At 41.2% G+C, this 21,684-nt stretch overlaps 1 long non-coding RNA gene across 1 annotated transcript; it reads right to left on the bottom strand.

Annotated features, from left to right (window-relative positions):
* Positions 1–247: 247 nt before the first annotated feature.
* Positions 248–12,327, bottom strand: LOC125694649 (uncharacterized). The gene is made up of 3 exons (XR_007377654.1): positions 1,231–12,327; positions 440–578; positions 248–356 (listed from the first exon to the last, which is right to left on the bottom strand). It is a non-coding gene; the product is annotated as an uncharacterized LOC125694649 (long non-coding RNA).
* Positions 12,328–21,684: the final 9,357 nt, after the last annotated feature.

The following is a 21,684-nucleotide window of genomic DNA, read 5'->3' as shown; positions in this document are numbered from 1 at the left end:
GTAAGGGTGTGTACTACACGTAATACTCCAGCAAACAAAATTGTTCTGAAATTATCTAACTAGGATGTCACTGCAAAGGGAAATGGCCTATTCCATATATTCCAATATTCCATTCAGGGGATGGCAGTTGAGCTCTTAGTCCAGTAACAAGCTCATTCTTATTTGTGCCTTTGCTACCTGGAAGCAGAGGGCAGCACGCATCTGTGCTTCAGATAGGTCTGGTGCTGTGGGACATCTGGAGTCATACAGATACAGCTGGCACAGCTGGCTCTGTTCTTCCAACTGGCCAGCGAGCTCACTGCTCTCTTCATGAGACGAAGGAACTTGTTGACCACTTCCCCAGTGCTGATGCAGAGCTGGATAATTGCAGTGGTTACTGTGGTTAGACTGTAGTGTATTTTTTCATACTCTTCTTGTGAAATGTTGCAGCTCAACCCACCTTTTGCTCCTGGCAGATGATAGATGTGCAGGCTGTGCAAATGGGTGCAGCAGGAGTCAACTGATGTTTTTTTCCTCCACAGCTAGGTTGTATTCTTCACCTTGTGTGAACCAGCAGGGCAGCACAGTAGGCAGTGGGTCTGATACAATCGAGACAGATTTAGCATTTAATTTATCCTCTCATATTCAATAACATTCTCTGATTACTGAGTTGAAATAAACAAGAATCAATGACAAGCAAACAAAGGATCAGCGATCTTGTAATTTTTGTTTTGTTTGTTTTGTACTTTGCTGCTATTTTTTATTTGATATGAATCGTAAGGCAAATATTAAGAAAGAAGCAGAAGGAACAAGATACATGCTTTCAATGTTGTTACTAAACAACCTCAGGATTTTTTTTCTTAATAACTTTCTTAAAGTGGACAATTTCAATGTCTCTCTTAGTTTAGTTAGAGCACAAAATGAACTGTATGTTCACAAAAGGCACTATATGTAATGTGTAAGTTCTGCACCAAAGCCTGCTATTAGTGGTTCAGAATATGACTGCTGAAATGCAAACTGTCCAATATGCCAAACTTCAGGGAGATTTAGATTAAAAAAAACAAATCTACAAAGCACAGAAATCAATTTTCATTTGAAAAATGTGCTTTGAACAATGCCAACAATCAAAAGAATTTCAAAAGTCTTGTTTGTAGAAGGGATAAATACATCCCTCTTCTCTCCTTTGTCACCTTTAACAAAGACCAGTTCCACTGAACCTGGAAAACATTTTGACAAAGTTATTTGGCTTACCTGCTCCAATGCAAAATTTCACTGTAGCATCAGTACCAACAGTTGCTTCAAGTGCTGCTCACTCAGCATGGTTGATCCAGCCAGTAGTTAGACCCAGAAGCTGAAAGGGATTCTGTGTCAATTAACACAATTTCAGCAAGCTCAGCTGTTGCAATTTTCCTTGGTATAGGGCAGAGGAAGTGATGGCCCTCACACTCTGGGTCTGAAGCTCAGGTAAGTCCTGCTGATGAGGTGCTTGAACAAACTCCTAAAAAAACCACCTTTCAGCTGGAATGTGGAAAGAAACCAGAAGAATGAGAAAACAGGAATGCCTTTGCAATACTGGTGTGTAGTGCAATGCTTTTTTTCCTTTATAAAGTGATCGGCATTCTACTAAGGTCTTCATTATAACAGAATCACAGAACTAAGGGAGTTGGAAGGGACCCATGGGAACCATCTAGCCCAAGCCTCTGACAGAGCAGGTTCCCTGGAGTAGGTTGCACAGATCTCTTTGTTAGCAGATGATTTTTGATTTGAATTGATGACAATTCTCTGCCTCACGGATAAATCTTTCAATGAATGCCGAGGTTACATTACCAACGTAAGGTTACATTTGTTGTTCATGGGTAGCATACTTGGAATGAAGTACTTTACAGTGATTCTGTAAGTGCTCAGAACACCTGGAAGTGCTATTAAGAAATGCATACGAAACTTAGGAAACAAAGCAAAACTGGGCAGTGTACAAGCTGGTCTGTCTCTGTATGGGAGATTTGTCAGAAATGGAAAGAAATTCTGAAAGCAGTGGGTCAAATGTTCTGTTGTCATTGCTGCACTATTCTGTTGGAAATAACTTTCCTCATTAGAAACAAATGCAAAATTTTGCATGAAGCTTTTTCTCAGCTAATTTAGAGCAGGTTCTTTCGTGTGTTTATTCCTAAGGGATGCAAAACATTTCTATTGCAATGAAAGATGGAGTTGATGAGTACCTTGCAGGACTGGGCCACCACTACTTCAAGGATGATCCCACATTCTGGGGACCTCAGGAAGTGCACCAATGCAGTCTACTCAGTGACTTGCTAAGTAAATAAGGTTTAAATAATCTTTATAAATATAGTCTCATTGGGAGCTCCTTGCCCATGATTAATCTGAAAATAACCAGAAATATTTCATTGGATTAATAAATCAAAATTTTCAGTTCAATGCAACTTCAAAATTGAGGGCACATTTCTTTTTGTAGTGAGAACATAGTTTTGTTCCTTGTTCTGTACGTTTCTATTTCTTCAGTAAGTGTAATTTGAAAGAGGAAGAGAAATATATGACTGATGCATTAAGATCAACCATGATAGGTGATTTAATATACAAAAGGCTCTTCAGATATTCCGGGAAGAAAATGTAAGTGAAAAATGCAGTATTATGGCTAGTACTCATTTGCTGTGTTACAGTCAGAAGTACAGTATCTGAATTTTCCTCATGATTAAAATGGCTTTTAACTTTACTGGCAAGTCCAAGCTATACCACGGCGTTAGTGATAACCAGGTTATCTTGCATGTGCAGCCTAGGAGCACGTGGCAGCAGGGTGTGTGATGCACATAAGTCACTGTCCAGAGCCCAGAACAGTGCATAAATATTGTCTACAGAGCACACAGCATATTTTTAATTTTATGCTAACATATGACAAGGACATTTTAAAAATGTCTGGCAAGACAGTATGAAATCTTATTGTAAGTCACAGGATTAATTTGTGGGCTCCAAATCCGTTTCACATTAATGTTCTTGAAGCACAGGCAAGCAGGGCTGTGTCATGCCCAGGACCTTCCTGGTTACGAAGGACACAGGATGGAAGGGAAACTGCCAGAAACCTCCTTTCTGTTGAAGGCTGTGGTGGCAAGGAGGATGAAATCCTTCCAGGTTTATGTCTGTAACCCAGCCGTTCATGGTTTGAGCTTCAAGAGTGTTGGTTTGCCAGGTGAGAGGCAGAGGAGAGGAGCTAGGAAGCATTCAGTGGGGCAGGCTGGTCACTCAGATGGGACCTGCACCTTGGGCTACCCCTCCACGGCTCACACAGAGGGACCAAAGGGGCTGCCCATGTCCACTTGGTTCTCCCTCTTGGTATCCCTCCCTTCTAATTCACCAGGCTAGGGAAAACAAAGTGACTGCATAAAGTGAAAGGTTAGCCTGACTTTTTCAGTTGCCTATGTGCATGCAAAAGATGCTATGAAAGGAGGCTGCTTTGTGAAGAAGCATCAAAGAGGGATTTCTACTGTTTGTCATTGGATTTCATTTCAGTGCTAAATCACATCAACCTCTGCAAGAAGTCAGGAAAAAATGGAAAATGTGTCGCTGCTGTCATCCCAAGTTTTGTTTGCATTTATTTACATTAAAGCTCTTGTTTCTGTAGGACTTTTGAGGCTGATCTTGTTCTTGTCTCTTCTGGGTTTCAAGAATATATTTTAGATACTACGTCAAGTCTCAGTGTTGCTTGTATTACATCTACATACTGCAAAATTATGCGATCTGAATTATGCTCCTAGGAAAGCATTTTAGCATCTAAAGCCATAAGTTTCTAATTATCAGTTTAGCCATCATGCATTTTAAAAATATATATTATTATTATTATTATTATTATTTGCATGTGTTAACATTATCTACTAGAATAAATATTAAAAGGATGCAAAGCTTTGAAAGTCAATCGGTAAAACACAATTCTAGTATTTTCTGGATAGAATTTGTGCTATTTTTGCTTTCTTTGGATTTGTGCATTGCAATCAGTCTTTAATTAAGAGAACATATACTTTGTTTTTGTATTTGCTGATAGATCTATTCTCTTGAAATTCTTTAAAGTCAGACACCTGGCATGGAAACATAGTTCATATAAATGGCACATTAATGGGCCCAGTATTTGATTTTATCATTGTGTTCATTGAGTGTCCAATGCCTTATTAATTTCACATTGTGCAAAGTTGGTTTAATTCAGAATTATTTGCTTCCTTATGACCATTTCTTTTATGGTCGTCATTAGAGTATCCAGCTGTTTCACAAGCAGTAATGAACTTCTGTCATACTACTTTGCTGCAATGAAGAGTATTATTAGTCCAATTTTTTCAGATAATAAACTGAAGCAGAGGAATATAAATAATGACTAACTACAGATTTTGAACACTGAGTAGGAAAAAAAAAAACAACACTATCATCAGATTCTGGTGCGGTCTTTTGTTCATGGCACAGTCCTCACTGATATAATGTGTGAGGACTCAGTGCTCCTGCATGACGAAGGTAGGGTCTTGATTCAAATGAAGAGAGCAAAAGTGAAGCAAATGAAGTTTTAAATACCTTGCCTCACACAGCAGCTCTATCAGTCAGTGGCAGATTTCAGGCCTCCAGGGCAGCGTTCAGCTGTCTTAACTATGAAATCAATTTTTATTTTACTGCAGTTTGTTTTCTTGAGTGGTGCGTGCATTCCACCTAGAGTTAGGGTGGAAATTGCTTTCCAGTTCCTTGCAAGTTTTCCAGCCCAGCTTCACAATGGGATGCTTGTTGAAACTCTTCAAGGACATCCTGGAAGAACCAGAGCTGCTCAGAGGAGCCTGGGGAGGAATCACAGGGTTGCTGGCCCTCTGGAGCTTGACCTCTTCCATTCTGCTGCCTCAGTCAGCCTGCTTGCACTCTTTCCGGCCTAATAGAGCACCTCTGTTTTATGTGAAGAAGAAAGAACTCGTCCAGCTGTGTCAGATCTGCCTCATGTCCCTGCCGTGGGGCGATGAGAAATGCTCATCAAAAGGGTGCTGCCCTGTGGGTGTCCCCAGTAAAAGGAGGTTAATGCCTTCCTCCCTGCTTCTCTGTTGCAGCCAGGGGTCAGATCCACACAGCCTCAGCCTTGGTTTCGTGTCCAGCTCTGGAGTCAGAGCACCTGGGACTAGCAATTGCAGGGAAAGCCTTGTTTTAGCCTCCTTTATTCTGGGGACAGGAAGAATGTTGGCTTAGCATGAACAGAAAATGCTGTTGATCAACTGCTACTAAGTATATGCAATCAGAATTTTTCTCAATTATTAACAACTTGGCTACATTTGAACATTATACCCCTCCACACACATAGATGCACAACAAAAGGCTTATCCATCACAAAAAAGGCTATTCACTGCAAAATTTTACTTCCTTGCCTCAAGTTGTTGTACTGCCAGAAATTATTGACAGAACCATAGTAAATTTGTAGTAAATAGTATGACTGGCAAATAATATACTTTCTGCTGACTTTATTATTGGAAAAAACTGGACAATCCATGCTGACACCCTGTTGGAAACCAGACATGAAAAATTCCAGTCTCGACAGTTATATTTTGGAAGAGTTATGACTGAAATGAAGGGTTTGTGTTGGGAAGAGTTTGGCAGCATTAACAACATAGAGCCTTGACCACTTGATTCATAATTGCTTTTCTCAAATTTTGAGCTGTGAATCACCTGTGCCCCTAACTTTCCAAGAGTCACCAGGTAGTCTACGGTGCTGGTATGAAGACAGCAGTGCTGAAAACATGTGAAAGTATATAATGAGAAAACTAAAAGTAGAAATGCATTTTCTGTGCAATTTCCACAATACACGTAGTGAAATCTTTCAGTTTGCTCATATCTCTGGAAAGAGCAGTTTTGAATCAGATGTGATTTTTCTTACTGAACATACGATGGGGTCATCATATGTTATTTGCAGTTGATAATTTTCAGTTGTAGAATCAATGTGTTTACAGATTTGTTTCATTTTAATGATGTTAATTTAGGTGTGAACCACACAGACTATAAGATCATTAACACTGGTCCTGTCCTCATTTGAAAAAAAAATGGTATGTATTTCTTCGGTCAAATAATTTGTGGAGAGAGAATAGAGGGAATATTTTGTTGGTGTGGTACAATGCTGTTTCTTTGAGTTTGCTCAAAGAAACATCAAGTGAAATGACACTCTAACTTATCTTGCAAGCTTATTATTATGGTAGAATTTGCTTTAAATAACCAAAGATCCCAATGATTGGAGGTGGTTCTTCAGCTTCAGGTAAAGACAATAATTGGTAGAATCAGTGCGGGATTATTTTAACAGCATGGGGTTAAAATGTGTGTATTTTTACATCTTTGGGAATTGTCAATCATTTTGTACCTGTTTATTTCACAGTCAGATTCCAATTACAGCCTACTGCTAGGAAACCTGGCAATAAAATTTGGAAAATACAGCTTGAAAGAGGTTATTGTGTTCTGAGGTATCATCAGAATAGTTGGTGTGTCTTTGGGAGCGGACAGGGGAGAGCAACACAAGTAGGTTGTTTTTCATTTCACTTTCTAGGCATGACCCAATGAACTTTCTCACAACTGGTAAGATTACACCAGTGAATTGCAGAAAGCAGATTTGCACTCTGAGCACATTCATGCCTTGACTGTGGGTGTCGTGGTGAAATAAAAAAAGAAGCCAGATTGTTGTGATAATACCAAATTGACAGGGCAAGACATAACTAGAAGGGCCAACACCCTGAGGCACGTTTCATCAAGTTGGAACTCAAAAATTTGATCATAGTAAGGTTCTTATTTCTCTCTTCTTGTTTACAAGTAGAATCCCAAATAGACAAGAAAAAGCATCAGCTGAATATGAAAGTTAATGAATACCTGAATGTCTTTGTAGAGATAGTTTTGAACATAGTGCTGCAGACAAGTGCTTTTCAGATGTGCCTCGCATCCTACTCCTACCAATTTTAGTGGAGACATGGCAGCTGGCCTACTGCAACATCTCTAAAATTCCATGCGAATGAACTGTTTTATTAGGCACTAAATACTTTTGGAAATCAGGCCCATGATGACCAGAAGCAATCTGTCAGCTCACTGACAAGAGTTAGTATTTCTTTTGTGTAATATATTAGCTTTAAATACAAAGCATAGTTTAAAAACTTGTGTTGTTTTTTCTTTCATCTGTAAGCAACAGATAAAGGGTCATTGATGTTACCTGCAGAAACTATTTTAACAAGCTCTTCTTGTGCATTCTTGACTTTTAGTCCTGTCACCTGAGCACTGCTCATAGAAAAATTCAAGATAAAAATTATAGTTGGCAGGAAGTGTCAGTCTGCCAGGGGGTAGGAAGGCCCTACAACAGAGGGATCTGGACAGGCTAGATTGCTGGGGTAAGGCCAGTGGGATGAAGTTCAACAAGATCAAGTGCTGAGTCTTCCACTTCGGTCACAACATCCCCAGGCAATGTAACAGGCTTGGGGCAGAGCGGCTGGAAGACTGTGTGGAAGAAATGGACCTGGAGGCATTGGTCAATGCTCAGCTAAACATGAGCCAGCAGTATGTCCAGGTAGCCAAGAACGCCAATGGCATCCTGGCTTGTATCAGAAATAGTGCTGCCTTTAGGAGCAGCGAAGCAGTCATCTCTGTGTATTCAGCTCTGTTAAGGCTGAACCTTGAGTACTGTGCTCAGTTTTGAGCCTCTTCACTTGTAGCTCTGAAACACATTCAGAGAAGAGCAATGAAGCTGCTAAAAGGTCTGGGTGAGGGATCTGGAATTGTTTAGTCTGGAGAATAGGAGGCTCAAGGGAGACCTTATTGCTCTCTACAACTGTCTGAAAAGAGACTGTGGTGAGGTAGGGATTGGCATCTTCTCCCACATGAGTAGCGATAGAAAGAGAGGAAATGGCCTCAAGTTGCACCAGGGAAGATTCACACTGGATATTAGGAAAAATTTCTTCTCTGAAAGGGTGGTCAGATGCTGGAATGGGAACCTGCCCAGGGAGTCACTGTTCCTGGAAGTGTTCAAGAAACATTTAGATGATGCACTAAGGGTCATGGTTTAGTGGGAAAATATTGGTGGTGGGTAGATGGTTGGACCAGGTAATCTTGGAGGTCTTTTCCAACCTCTATCATTCTGTGATTCTTTTACCTGCCATAGCTGAGTCTGCTATTTTATCACTCTCACACTTGGGGACCCTGCTGATATAGGTCCAGGAGCACTGGAACACACTGGTGGAGCAGACCAAAACTCTGCTGAGCAAACAGAGTGAAAACAATTGTGAGGTGGGGAGAATCGTAGTGGGACCCAAGGTGGGCCCCAATGAGAAGAAGCTAATTCCATGACACCGCTGCAAGACTCACAGCCACTGGACATAATGACTTCAAATTTGAAGAGCCTTCTTATTCCCCAAATGTTATCTCCAATTTCATCTGTTATCCAGCACCATTTTTTTAAATGAACAGAGTGAAAGGGAGTGTGTAAAAACCCAAAATGCTGTGAAGCATTGTTCTGTGCACCAGGTCATGCCCTGCTTTCACTCAGTAATTTTAAACCAGCCTTTCTCACAATTCTCCTTTATCAACGCCACTATATCTTGGGGAAAAAGAAAAAAAAAGAAAAAAAAAAAAAATAGATGACTGGATGACTAGTTTCCCTAGCAGAGAAGAGAATTTTCCTACAAGACAAATATATTTCCATGAATACAGCATGGTTTGTACATGCACGTCTGTAGTATATATAGACATATTGAATTTCTGGGCAATGTTCACTTTCTATCTTCAAAAGGGGCTTTCTGGGAGGGTTAAATCACAAATAATGTCAGTAATTTATTCCTAGATATATCTATGGGTGGCACAGAAATGCAAATCAGTTTTGTAAAAATCAAGAGACGTTTACTATTTGTACAAATGCTCCCTGTTTATTGCTCATAAGGAGCAATTTCAATGACAAATCACCATTGCATAACTCGGTTATAGACAGACAGCTTACTGGACTCCTTCCAAGATACACTGAGACATGCAACAAAATACCAGAGTGTAATTACTTTCATTATGTATTCCAATTAATCTGGAAACAACTGAGATAGTAAAGATCTCATCCTGCTAATTTTTATGGACATAAAACCCAATATTATTTATAGAGTTGGTGCCCTCTGTTTACCTGATTAGACTATGCACTAATCAGGCACAGCTTTTCTGGAAAAAGAGCTGGAGCATGGTAATTTGCCATCTTCTATAATTTTCTTTACTCAGTCAAAACACAAGTGTATATTTTAAATCATGGCAATATTTTAAACTCGTGTATGTTTTGGAATGAATGACTTTAAAAAAATCCTGAACTAGAAGACCAATTTTAATGTCTGTTTCAGAGGCGCAGTCTCAAATCTGGGTTCCACTTCTGATAGGCTTCAGCTGTGTCACTGTTTGACCAGGGCCCTTTTCCAATAAGCATAAGCAAATATTTTAAGTTGAGAAGCATTTTTGAGATGAATTATCTTTAGTTAAGACATTACTTCAGTGGAAGAAAGGGTATCTCTGCACTTGTGGGCATGTGGCTGTTTCTAACTGTTGTCCACGAACTTGGACACTTTGTCTCAGAAGGCACTGAGTTCTCTGTCTTTATTTCTTCCCAGTGCTTCCTTCTTTCTTTACAAATCAGATTAATTTTTACCTATCTGGAATTCCCTATGCAGGGAAAGGAGCTAGAATGAGTCTAAAAGTGTAATGAGATGTTAATAACAGCGGGCAACTCGTTTTAATGCAGTTAACTAACTACTATTATGTAGCACATTTTAAAGCCTTTAGCGCTCACAAAGGATGAGCACCAAAGTTAAAGGGAAAATCTCAATCGCAGCCTCCTGGAAGGGCAACCGATGCTGTGAACAGATGGAAGAGAAACCTGTAGCAAAACCTCAGTATGTGAAGCACCCCGGGTGCCTGCCCAGCCTCAGGGCTCTGAGAGCGGTAGGAGGCCTTTGCTGCCTGGGGCCATGAGATACATCTGTGGTGTTAGGAGAGAGACAGCAAGCTGTCCATGAGACATATGGCATGCCATGCATCCACAGCCTAGGCCTTCCTCCCAGCTCCTGCTGCTTTATTGCTCTGGAGGTCCTCCAGCCATGGTGGCAACTTTGAGAAGACTTAGACTGATGTCTTCCTGGGGCAAATCAAATGCCTGGTCAGACTGCGGACTCTGCCTTTCCCTCCAGCAGCTCAATGGATGTAGGCTTGCGTGGGAGCTGTGCACAGGGTCTGTACAGTTCCTGCCAGCCCTCATCTTACCTCTTTGTTCCTCCCAAACAGCAACTCATGCACAGAGAGGACTGCTGGAGATGAGGAGATGAGGGCCGTGGTGGGCAGGTGCAGCCGACCCCAGACCTCTTTTGTGCAGAGAGGAAGAATATTGCTGTGCCTATTGCTAATCCCTTAATATTCCAAAACCTACATTAATTATGCCTGTGGTCCCTTCTCACCTCTTTTTTTCCTTCCTGGCTCTTTCCTCACTGCCACCATACTGTGTTTATGGAACAATTACTCCACTGCACTTTGTGTTCCTAGTTTGAAAGCACTACTTTTTGTTTTGTCATTTTCTGGTTGTGTGAATTATCCTTTGAAGGTATTTGTATTTTGTGTCTTTTCTCCCATGAGCTCTCTACTTGGCAATCCATAGAAATTGAGTTTGTTCTGTTCAATCTAACTGACTAGATACCTTTTAATATTGCTTTCTATGTGTGTATTTCTGTGCCTTCACAACACTTCACAGCTGTGTGGAGCTGTGGATCCATACTGAGGTCCCGGTGCACTTCCTCACATAGCATACCCTATGGCCCTCATCACCTTTATGAAATAACAACATGGTTGGTCATTCCTCCTGAGCATTTTCTTCAACTCTTAACATGAAGAAAAGTATCAGTAAAATAAGATATCTATTAATGTATCAACAACATGTCATTGTAAAGTCAGTGTCCCATCTAAAATCAGTAAGGCTATGATTCATCATGCAACACCATCCTGAGACCTGATTACTGAGTTGTTTGGGCTCAGCCTTATCTAACCTGCACGGGCTGAAGACATTAATTCTAATCAAGTTATTCATGGCTCACATTGACTGATTTAAAGCTTTTGTTCATCCCATTGGAAGGTGGATGAGAAGTCTCATGATTGCATGCTATCTGTAGGAGGAAACAGAAGCCCTGCAGATCCCTGATGCCCTGGATCCTGCTCTGCAAGGGACTGTGTAATAGAATCAGAATCACAGAAACACCAAGGTTGGAAAAGATGTTCAAGATCATCCAGTCCAACCACCCACCTATCACCAATAGTTCTCACTAAATCATATCCCTCAACATGAAATCCAAACGTTCCTTGAACACCCCCAGGGTCAGTGACTCCACCATTGTCCTGGGCAGCCCATTCCAGTGCTTGACCGCTCTTTCAGAAAAACAGTACTTCCTAGTGTCCAGCCTGAATCTCCCCTGGTTCAGCTTGAAGCCATTCCCTCTAGTTCTATCACTAGTTACATGAGAGAAGATGCCGACCCCCAGCTCACTGCAACCTCTCTTCAGGTAGTTGTAGAGAGCAATAAGGTCTCCCCTGAGCCTTCTCTTCTCCAAACAATTATTATTATTATTATTATTATTATTATTGTTATTATCATTATTACTCACAGCATGGCTTTATTGAAGATGAGAGGTGATCAGAAAGTGGTGATCAGAAGTTTACAGCAGTTTCTGGTGTACAGAAGTACTGTCAAGCAGCGCTAATGCCTCAGCCAGTTTTCCTTTGCCATCTCATCTGTGTTATTTATTTTCATACCCTGGTGATTTAATCAGTGTTAATGTGGGCTGAAGGCTCAGTGGTCCCAGAGCTCAGGTAGGGCTGCAGCTACAAGCTAAGAGCCTGCTGTCAGTGCCCTGTACAGTGCCTCCCTGCCCTGTACAGCACTGAGTCTCGGCTGGTTTGGGTAGAAGTTATCTACTACAGGCAAGCATGCCTAAACACTTAATATTTTAAATCCTCCCTTGGTTTGGCATGTCTAATTTTCACTGGTCATATCTCCAAAATAAATAGATAGATGGAGAGATAGGTTGATAGATAGATTGGCAGAGAAGGCTGTTGACATTAGAACAAGCTGCCCAGGGAAGTGGTGGTGTTTCCATCCCTGGAGATGTTCCAGAATTGTGGGGTTGTGGCTTTGGGGACATGGTTAGAGGGCATGGTGGGAATGGGTTGGGGTTGGACTTGGGAATCTTGAAGATCTCCTCGAACCTTAATGATTGTATGAGTGGGCATGGTGTGATGGTTTGAGAGTTGGACTAGATGATCTTAGAGATCTTTTCCAACCTTAATGATTTTATGACTCTATGGATGGATGGGTGAATGGATGGATGTGACCTATGCAGAAAAATGCCATATGTTATTTAGTGAGTATGTACCCTCTGGAAAAAAATAAAATTAAAGCAATGTTTATTTCTAAAATCGTTGTTTTTCCTCAGAGTACAACACCTTCTCTGCTTGAATACAGTAAGTTGTAATTGCACCCCTTGGGTGCTGTTGCCTAAAACACATATAAAGCTGTTTTCTTCTTATTATGAAAAACTACTTGAAATGAGAGGATACAAACACTTTCATACCAGGTGCAAAAAATAAGCCATCAGTCTACCTCCTCCATCATTTTAAAAAGTGGTGCTGAGATAATTAAATATTGCCTATAATTGGATTGGTGTCCAAGATACTGTAGTACCATTCTTTTGCATTAAAAACAAAGGAGAAAATACAGAAATGATGGGCTTCATATATTCAGAAATCTCATATAGCACAAGTCACAACTCCAGTCTCAACTTAGCAGTACACAGTAGGTGTGCCCTGTGACACAGAAAAAAATATCCTTATGGAGTTTCCCAGAGAGTTGCTGGTACAAATAATGCTTAAGGGCTTCAGTGGAACTAGAAGTTCTCCCTAAGAAAGTTACTATCTCCTGACATAAGGGTAGACCAAACCTTATAATAAAATTAAGACTATGTTGTGCTTTCTAGCAAAAATGCTTCTATAGTTTGTAGACTTCTCCTTGCAAGGCAAGCAGCATAGATCTTGCTTAGTACTAAAATGAGAGAAGGCCAGGGATTCCCACCAGGTACAGCAAGAGGCCATGACAAACCACTGGGCAAACAGGAAGCCTCAGGAGACAAAAAGGGAAGCACCAACTGGTTGTAGCACAAGGTTTTAGGAGACAAGTGGGGAAAAGGTGCAGGGAATGCATCAGTAACACCAAAGTAATCATTCTATGGGTCTGGATTTCATTTCAAAAAGCCACATTGCTGCTTAGACTGTCCACAGGCAGAAATATGTTCAGTGTGAGGAGGGTGCTTGAAGGTATAGACAGCAATCATCATCCTCAGTCCCGCCCTTCTGAAATTACAGACATTTCTAATAGAACAGGGTGACAGTATTCTTTATACGCTTGTCATAATAAATTCAGATTTACTGTGGAAAAATGTACAGTAGCTTTTCCCTATGTACAAGATCCCCATGGGTTCCAAGACAATGGCACCAGATTCCACAGCAGTGATCTTTTAATTTCAAGACAGCGTTAATTTATTTAAACATCTTGCAATGATCTTCCTTCCCATCCTTCTGGCTCAAGAAGAATAGCACACAACCGAAGTTTGCAGTTAAATATATTTGTTGGCATGACATTTGTTAATGATTTTTCCACTATCCTTCACATTGAAGACAGCTTTCTGTTACACTCCCTGTGCTGCCTGGCTGTGCTCCCTAATGCTCAGTTTTCTGGTGTTCAGAATACTGCCTCACCTGGCACCATGAGAAGGGCAGAGCTGTAGGGTCACAGGGCTGTGGAGGGGAGAGCCTTCTGAGACATGGAGAAATGTTAAGTGACAATATGATTTTGTATTCTTTGAATTCCAGTTCTTAAAAGCAGCCTGAGCAAAATATCCACTGTTAGCTACCCTATAAAAAGAATGGGAAATTAGCAGCTGAAACAAATGAAAGGAACAATAGTCAAAAAGCTAATTACTCTTATTTCCATATAATTCAAAAAGATAAAATTGCCTGAGCAAATATGAGAGAAGTAATTAACTTCATGAATAACCTAAGGCTTACATGTTTCTTTGCTTGAGACAGACTTGTGTAGGAAGTTGAAGCACTGAGCTCATGGATGTGTTCCTCTCCACGCTCTTAAAGGTGGGTGCAGCTCTCCAGCCCGAGTAGGGATGGATCTCATCCAGAGAAGCATCCTTCCCTGCTGTCCCAAACCCTCCTGGAAGGGTGACTTGGTGCACAGTGCCTGACCATGGAGAAGCCGTGCAGGGGGCACGGAGTGTCTGAGTGCAGAGCGTTTGTGATGCTCAGCACTGATCCTGCAGCCTGAACTGCCATGTCTCTGGGCAGTGGCCTGCCTTGGCAACAGGCTTCAACAACAGGGAGCTCTGCTGCATCTGGAGAGAGCAGGCAAACATGTTATGGGTAGTGCTGCACAGTATGGCTTCACATTTAACAGCTCAAAAGCTAGGGCAGGTAAAGTAATCATTGTTCAGACAAAAATATGCAACAAAAGGTATTTCTTAAAAAAACTAAATCAATCTAAAATGACCGGGATAGAAAAAAATCGTGACATCTGAGTGAAAGAAAGTAGTCTCACTATTATCACAATATCATTGGCCCATAGGATATCTTGGACTGAAAGAAACACTGTGGTCTGAGTACAGGAAAGAAGGCTGTGTAGTGATGGAAGACCACTTTTAGAAGGAACATCCTCTGGTGCCAAGGGACACCACTTCAGCAATTTTGGTTTTGGATTGCCAGGACCGGCAGATTGCACCTAAACCATCCTGGTAATGTCTTGGTAATCTCATGTTGTACACACCCATCTAATTTCCTAAAGAGTTCATTTATAACTTCGGTAATGATAAATTATGCAAATAAATTATGCAGAATGTGGGAAAAATACTTCCTTTTGTTGGCTTTAAGCACAGAGTCTAAGCTGTCCCCTAGCTCCTGTGCAACAATGGAAAAAATGGAAGCAATGGAAACGCACATAGTAATTCCCTATCACCCTCTTTCCACCTTATGCAGTTTTCAAAGATATCCATCAAAGCAGCTCTCAAGCTTTTCTTTCCCGATGAACTTTTCTTGAGATGCATTTCATATGTTCATCTGTCTCTTATCCCCTTCCCATGTGTTTCTCCCACAAACACCAGCCTGAGAACTGTTTACAAAATAGTCCACAGATCTCCTGGCAGACTCCAAAGCAAAACACAGCTCCCAGCCAAAGTCTGTGTTTTGGAAACTGTTTTTTTGGTAAGTAGAACTTCATTTTTATTTGATTATCTCCATTTGCTAAATGTGGTTAGCTAGCAATTTACAACAGCTATATTTCATCAGCTGCAAACAGAGGGATTCTAATGCCGCATTTGAAAATAGGAGCAGTAGAAAGATGTCAGGAACAGCCTTCACTGTCATCTTTTGAGTTTTATATTTTATGTTTTCAGAGGGCTCCCTGCATCTCACATTAAGGCAACTGCTCTGTGGCGGTCATCCCCACTTTGGGGATGGCTCTCCTGGTCATTCAGTTCAGAGCCATGAGTTGTCCTTATGAAACAAACTCCAAACAAAGACACGATTCTACGTATAGCTGGGATGGGACAATGTCTTTTGTTTTCTATATAGTTGTCAGTAATGGTGATCAAGATTAAGAGGGAAAGCATAGAATCATAGAATGGCCTGGGTTGGTCTTGTCCTGATGGACGATGGACGAGGTCTTGTCCTGATGGACGAGAGACTGAACATGAGCCAGCAGTGCGCTCTGGCAGCTCGAAAGGCAAATGGGATTCTGGGCTCCATCAGGAGAGGGGTGGCCAGCAGGGACAGGGAGGTGATTGTCCCTCTCTATTCGGCTCTTGTGAGGCCCCACCTGGAGTACTGTGTGCAGGTGTGGAGCCCTCAGTACAAGAAAGACATAGAGATTTTGGAAAGGGTCCAGAGGAGGGCGACTAAGATGATCAGGGGGCTGGAGCACCTCCCCTATGAGGACAGGCTGAGGGAGTTGGGCTTGTTCAGCCTGGAGAAGAGAAGGCTGCGGGGTGACCTCATTGCAGCCTATCAATACCTGAAGGGAACCTACACCCAGGAGGGGAGTAAACTCTTCAAAAGGGCTGACAACAGCAGGACTAGGGGAAATGGTTTTAAGTTGAAGGAGGGAAGATTTAGGTTGGATGTTAGGGGGAAGTTCTTTACTAGGAGAGTGGTTAGGCCCTGGAACGGGCTGCCCAGGGAGGTTGTGGATGCCCCGTCCTTGGACGTGTTTAAGGCCAGGTTGGACGGGGTCCTGGGCAACCTGATCTGAATGTGTATGTTTGGTGGCCCTGCTAGGCAGGGGGGTTGGAACTACATGATCCTTGGGGTCCCTTCCAACCCGGGTGATTCTGTGATTCTGTGTGATTCTGTGATTCTGTGGGTTGAAAAGGACCTCACAGATCATCTAGTTTCAACCCCCCTGCCACAGATAGGGTGGCCAATCTCTAGACCAGGCTGCCCAGAGTCACATCCAGCCTGGGTTTATCCATTATTTACTTGGTGAAAGTTGGTTTTAGTCTAGGCTTTGGAAGATCTAGGAGGGCTTCCTTGTGTCTGCTGTATTTGATGACTAATTACCTATCTTTGCAGTTTTGAACTTCAGCAGAAATCCGTGTATGAGTATTTTGTGGATGGATGGAACTGATGGGGAGCTGCCTCAGATGCAGCCTCTGAATTCTCAGTTGTTTTTTTTTTTATTTAAAAAAAAAGTCATGCTTTGTCTAATCTTTTTTTCTTAGGAATTTTGTAAAGCAAATCAGTGTTGGTGTTTTCTCTCCCAAGCCTTTAGTTCTCCATCAGCTCTGCCACTAGCACACACCACATGAACAGACCGTTCTTTTTCTATGTTCACACCCAGTAAAAGGAGCAGCCTGGAAATGCTTGTTAAAACTGGTGGGCCCTTCATCCAGCCACAGTGTTACTATTCTGAAGATTGTTCACTCTCCTTGCTTTAAGTACCCAGAATGCTTGCTGTAGTGTTATGTAGTACCATACTGCAGTGCTAGACCTTTTATCTGCCCGGACTTCTTTGCTAATAGCCAGGATCGTGTAAAATTAAAAGGCGAAAAACATAAAGCATGTTTTGCTGGTGCAGATAACATAGAGGAGATAATAACAGCATTCACCTACAACTTTATTAAACACAATCTCTTACAGAGCGTGCTGAAAATATGCAGACAGTCAATCTGTGCATGGCTTGGGTGAGTGCTCTGGACAGTATTTCTGACTTGATCCTCAGCTGATTTAAGTTGGCATTAGTGAGCAGCCTACACTTTTGAAGAGTTTCAGCTACGTATACTGAACTCGTGTTTATCTCAAATTTAAACAAAGTATAAAGATAGCCAAAGATCACAACTCTTCTAACCAAGAGTCCATTTAGACCTGCCTGAGTGACAGAAATGTTAAACCTGCTTATAACAGTTATGCAGCAGATTGTCTTCACGGGGCAAACTGAATTTCTGGCCCAAGCAATTTTCCAGCATACCTAAAGTTGGTTGATGGGTTATTTTTTTTTTCATGGTACAGTAAAGTTCCAAGGTTCCCAGGGCAAGAATCATAGAATGGCTTGGATTGGAAGAGACCCCAGGAGTATTTTTTCTGTATCTATTCCATGGAACTCATACAGGAAAAAAAAAAAAAAAAAGAAAGAAAGAAAAGAAAGAAAAAAAGAAAAAAAAAAGGAAAAAAAAAAGCAGAATTTGATTTAAAACAATGTATTTTGTGAAAGAGTAAATTACAAATGTAGCAGATAACGAAATTTTTAAAATGAGGTTTCTGTATTTCGGATGATGCTACCTCATTTCAGAATTTATCAGTACAGGTACAATTCCTAGATGTCATCAGCAAGACGTACTGTTACTCCTTGGTACAATTCTGCATTATAATGAACACTAATAGAATACACCACGTGTATTCTTGAAATAAAAGACTTTATGGTGTCTTTTTTTCCTGTGTTTTAGAAAATTAGGTCTTCAATTAAATACTGTTTTAGAACCCTACAGATACCCTACAGATATTTATTATTTAAAAATTTAATGGTTTCTTTTAAAAAAAATTTTGTTTCAGGGATAAACCAAATCTCTATACCTCAGCTTGTAGTACATCCTCATCTGTGATACTAATTTTATTAATCATTAATGAGATGTAAATAATGTACATTTCTTACATACACTATTTAACTGCAGTTTACATTATCCAAATTGCATGTACTTCTTGTTTGAGATATACAAACCTTGTCATTTCCCCTTTGTTTAGTTTTGGTTGGCAAGAAGCTATTACAGATATTGATGCTTTGCCCCATGCTTTACCCCAGTGCTGTTCATGAGGGCGTTTTCCTCTCCAAATCACACTCATACATTTTTCATGCACAGCTGATGGTGGACTTCTACCTCTGGAGAAATCAAAAAAGCTCCTTCATCGGCCAACTTGGTGCACATACTTTATAGGACTTGCAGGAGATGTGAGCATAATTGAACAGGAAACGTTAAGTTTAGGATTCAGATTTCAGTTAAGACCTTGAAAAGAATTTAAGGAAACTAAAGTACTTCATCAAAGTGCTTGAAGGTCTTATTTCCTAAAGCACAAGGAAACGACCCCAATATTTTATTAAATAAGATGTTAGCCACAAAGGTTGACATCATCCAGCATGAGCTTTTGAAGAAGGGAGAGCCCAACATGCAGTGGCTTTGTGCTGCATGTCCCCGTGGAGGGGCTGGGCAGCTGCCTGAAAATGTGTTGAAGGTTTCAGTGCCAGCAGTGGTACTGCAGGACTGGGGGGACACAAGGGAAGACACATCCACACTCCTTCCTGCATGGAGCTGTGGCATATCCACTGTGAAGGACATGAAAGATTTCTAGTTCTTTTTCATTTCTCTTCTGCCATTTTTCATAGCGTTATCTCTGTGTTTGGAAGTTCTCCAAGGCAGAAACTGCTAATTCTCAATTTCTGTGGCACATTAGTGGATTTGCAGTTTTGGCAGTTTTTAAGAATCAATCTTCAAACAGCAGCTTAGACCTGTATGCAGACTTTAAAAAAATATTATGTATTTATATAAAGTGCGTTATATATCAAATATAAAGATATATGGATTGGTTTTGTAGGGCTCCACTGAGGTCCCTTGCTGTGGTCCCCAGTCAATCTTCTAGATCCACTTGGATTTCAGCATGTCCTATCCTTCGCCATAGTTCTGCTTCACTGTGTCTTATTGGGACCCTTTTAAACTTTGCTTGTTAAAGGAAGCCCTGGCAAATCATTTTCTGTCCTTTTGCTAGACATAGGCAAATCTGAATAATCTATCTGAACAAAGGGAACATCTTGTCCCTGATTCATATCAGTCAGTGCAGCAAATATGCAATTTTTCTACTTAGACACTATGCTGCTAGAGGATTACAAAAGATTTAAGAAGCTACAGGTTTATTTGACTTATCTTCCACTATGCAGAGGGTGTCTCCTGGCTTTCTATTCCTCTGAATTTTTCGCCCTCGCAGCCCCTCTCAGCAGTCCCCTGAACTCTCCAGCTGTGCAGTGTGTGGTGTATGATGTCCTTTCATTTTGCTGCTTGTTCACTCTTCCATCTATGGTTTCCTCTTGAGATTGCCCTCGTAGATCTTGCTTTTGATCTTCCCACCCTACATGGGAGCTTGCTGCAGAAGAATATAATGTCTCAGTGTCTGCTCTGCTTTGGGTTCAGACTGATGGCGTTGTCAATATGTCAGTGGCAAATCAGTTCCAAGACTGAATTTTTCCTCCTCCCGTTTATGTCCGTAGAATTACAACAATGCTCAGTTTTTCTTCACACAGCACATGATTTTATTGACATTATGTGAATCATAGAATCACAGAATTGATTGGGTTGGAAGGGACCTTTAAAGGTCATTGAGTGCAACCCCTCTGCAATGAACAGGGACATCTACAGCTAGACCAGGTTGCTCAGAGCCTGATCTAAGCTGACCTTGAACATCTCCAGGGATACGACACCTCTCTGGGCAACCTGTTCCAGTGCTTCATTACCCTTACCACAAAAAACTTCCTTATATACAGTCTAAATCTTCTCTCTTTTAGTTTGAAACCATTTTCCCTTTTCCTATCACAACAGACCATGCTAAGGAGTCTGTCCCCTTCTTTCTTACAGCTCTCCTTTAGAAACTGAAAGGCCTCCATCTGGTCTCCCCGGAGACCAGATGTTCAGTCTTCTCCAGGCTGAACAGCACCAGCTCTCTCAGCCTGTCCTTGTAGGAGAGATGTTCCAACCCTTGAATCACTTCTGTGGCCCTCTTCTGGATGTGCTCCAACAGATCTGTGTCTCTCCTCTACTGAACACTCTACATCTGGATGCAGTGAAGAGTAGAAGGGCAGGATCACGTCTGGCCATGCTGGCCACATTTCTTTTGATGCATTCCAGGGTATACGGTTGACTGCGAGGGCACATTGCTGGCTCAGTCCAGCTTGCCATCCACCTCTACCCCCAGGTCCTTTTTGGCAGGGCTGTGCTCCATTCTTACATTCCCCAGCTTGTATTGATAGGCAGGGTTGCTATGACCCTGGTGCAAGACGTTGCACTTGCTTTTGTTGAACATCATGATGTTCTCCTGGGCCCAGTGCTTGAGCTTATCTAGGTCTCTCTGGATGGCATCCCATCCCTCAGGCAGGTTGATAACACCACACCACTTGGTGTTGTCTGCAAACTTGCTGAGAGTGCACTCAATCTTTATGACTCTGATGAAGATATTGAAGAGCATCGGTCCCAGTAATGATGAGTCCTCCTTGTACTTTTTCACACTAAAAAGGTGTTCCAACTTTTAGGCAGCGCTCTTCCCTTTGTCCTACACCTGTACCATTTTTACCATGATTTTTGAAATGATGGGGCCTGAACTGTTCACATTGAAGCAGGAGGGATGCACCATCTTCACAGTGCCACCATTTAGTTTCTGTTTTGATTTCAAGCCTTTCCTAGTAACTTTTTGAGCACTGGTAACAATGAACTGAGAACTTTCCACATAGAATTATCAGCAGTGACTCCTAGTTCTCTTTTCTGAGTGGTAATAGCCAATTTGAAATCTATTAAATTATATATATGCAGTTAAGGTTGTTTCTCTCCATGTTCACTGCTTTACGTTTATTGACATTGAATTTTGTCTGCTATTTTACTGCCTGCACATTCAGCGCAGGTCCATCAGGCTAAATGTAGATGAATGGCCTCAGCCATTCATTCACATTTCACTGTGAAAATGGAGAGAAAGAGACATTTCTAGAGTTGTTGATTCCTTAAATTCTAATGTAACTGTCTCTTACAGGTAAGAGGAATCAGGCCTCCGAAATGCCTGTTTCCACTAATTACTAATGAGCTTCAGGTGTCTCAGTATTTCTAACAACTATGTTGTAAGATGTCCATGGTTAGGTGTGATTAATTCTGTGTGTTAGATTGAAAGCTGTTTGTGTGACAATCTGCAGTCAGCTTTAGTCTATATTGTCCTAAACTATTTGACAATTATCAGTAAGCTTTGCTACACTGTTTGTAGATGATGGTGGGACTCCCTTGGAAATCACTCTTTTTGGAGAAAAAAAAAAAAAAAGTATATATATATATATAATTTATTCCTACTCTTTCTTCTTGACTCTCTATGAGA

Source organism: Lagopus muta, chromosome 1 (genome assembly GCF_023343835.1).
Source record: "Lagopus muta isolate bLagMut1 chromosome 1, bLagMut1 primary, whole genome shotgun sequence".
NCBI classification, from domain to species: domain Eukaryota; kingdom Metazoa; phylum Chordata; class Aves; order Galliformes; family Phasianidae; genus Lagopus; species Lagopus muta.
This window is presented reverse-complemented; position numbering and strand designations above follow the sequence as displayed.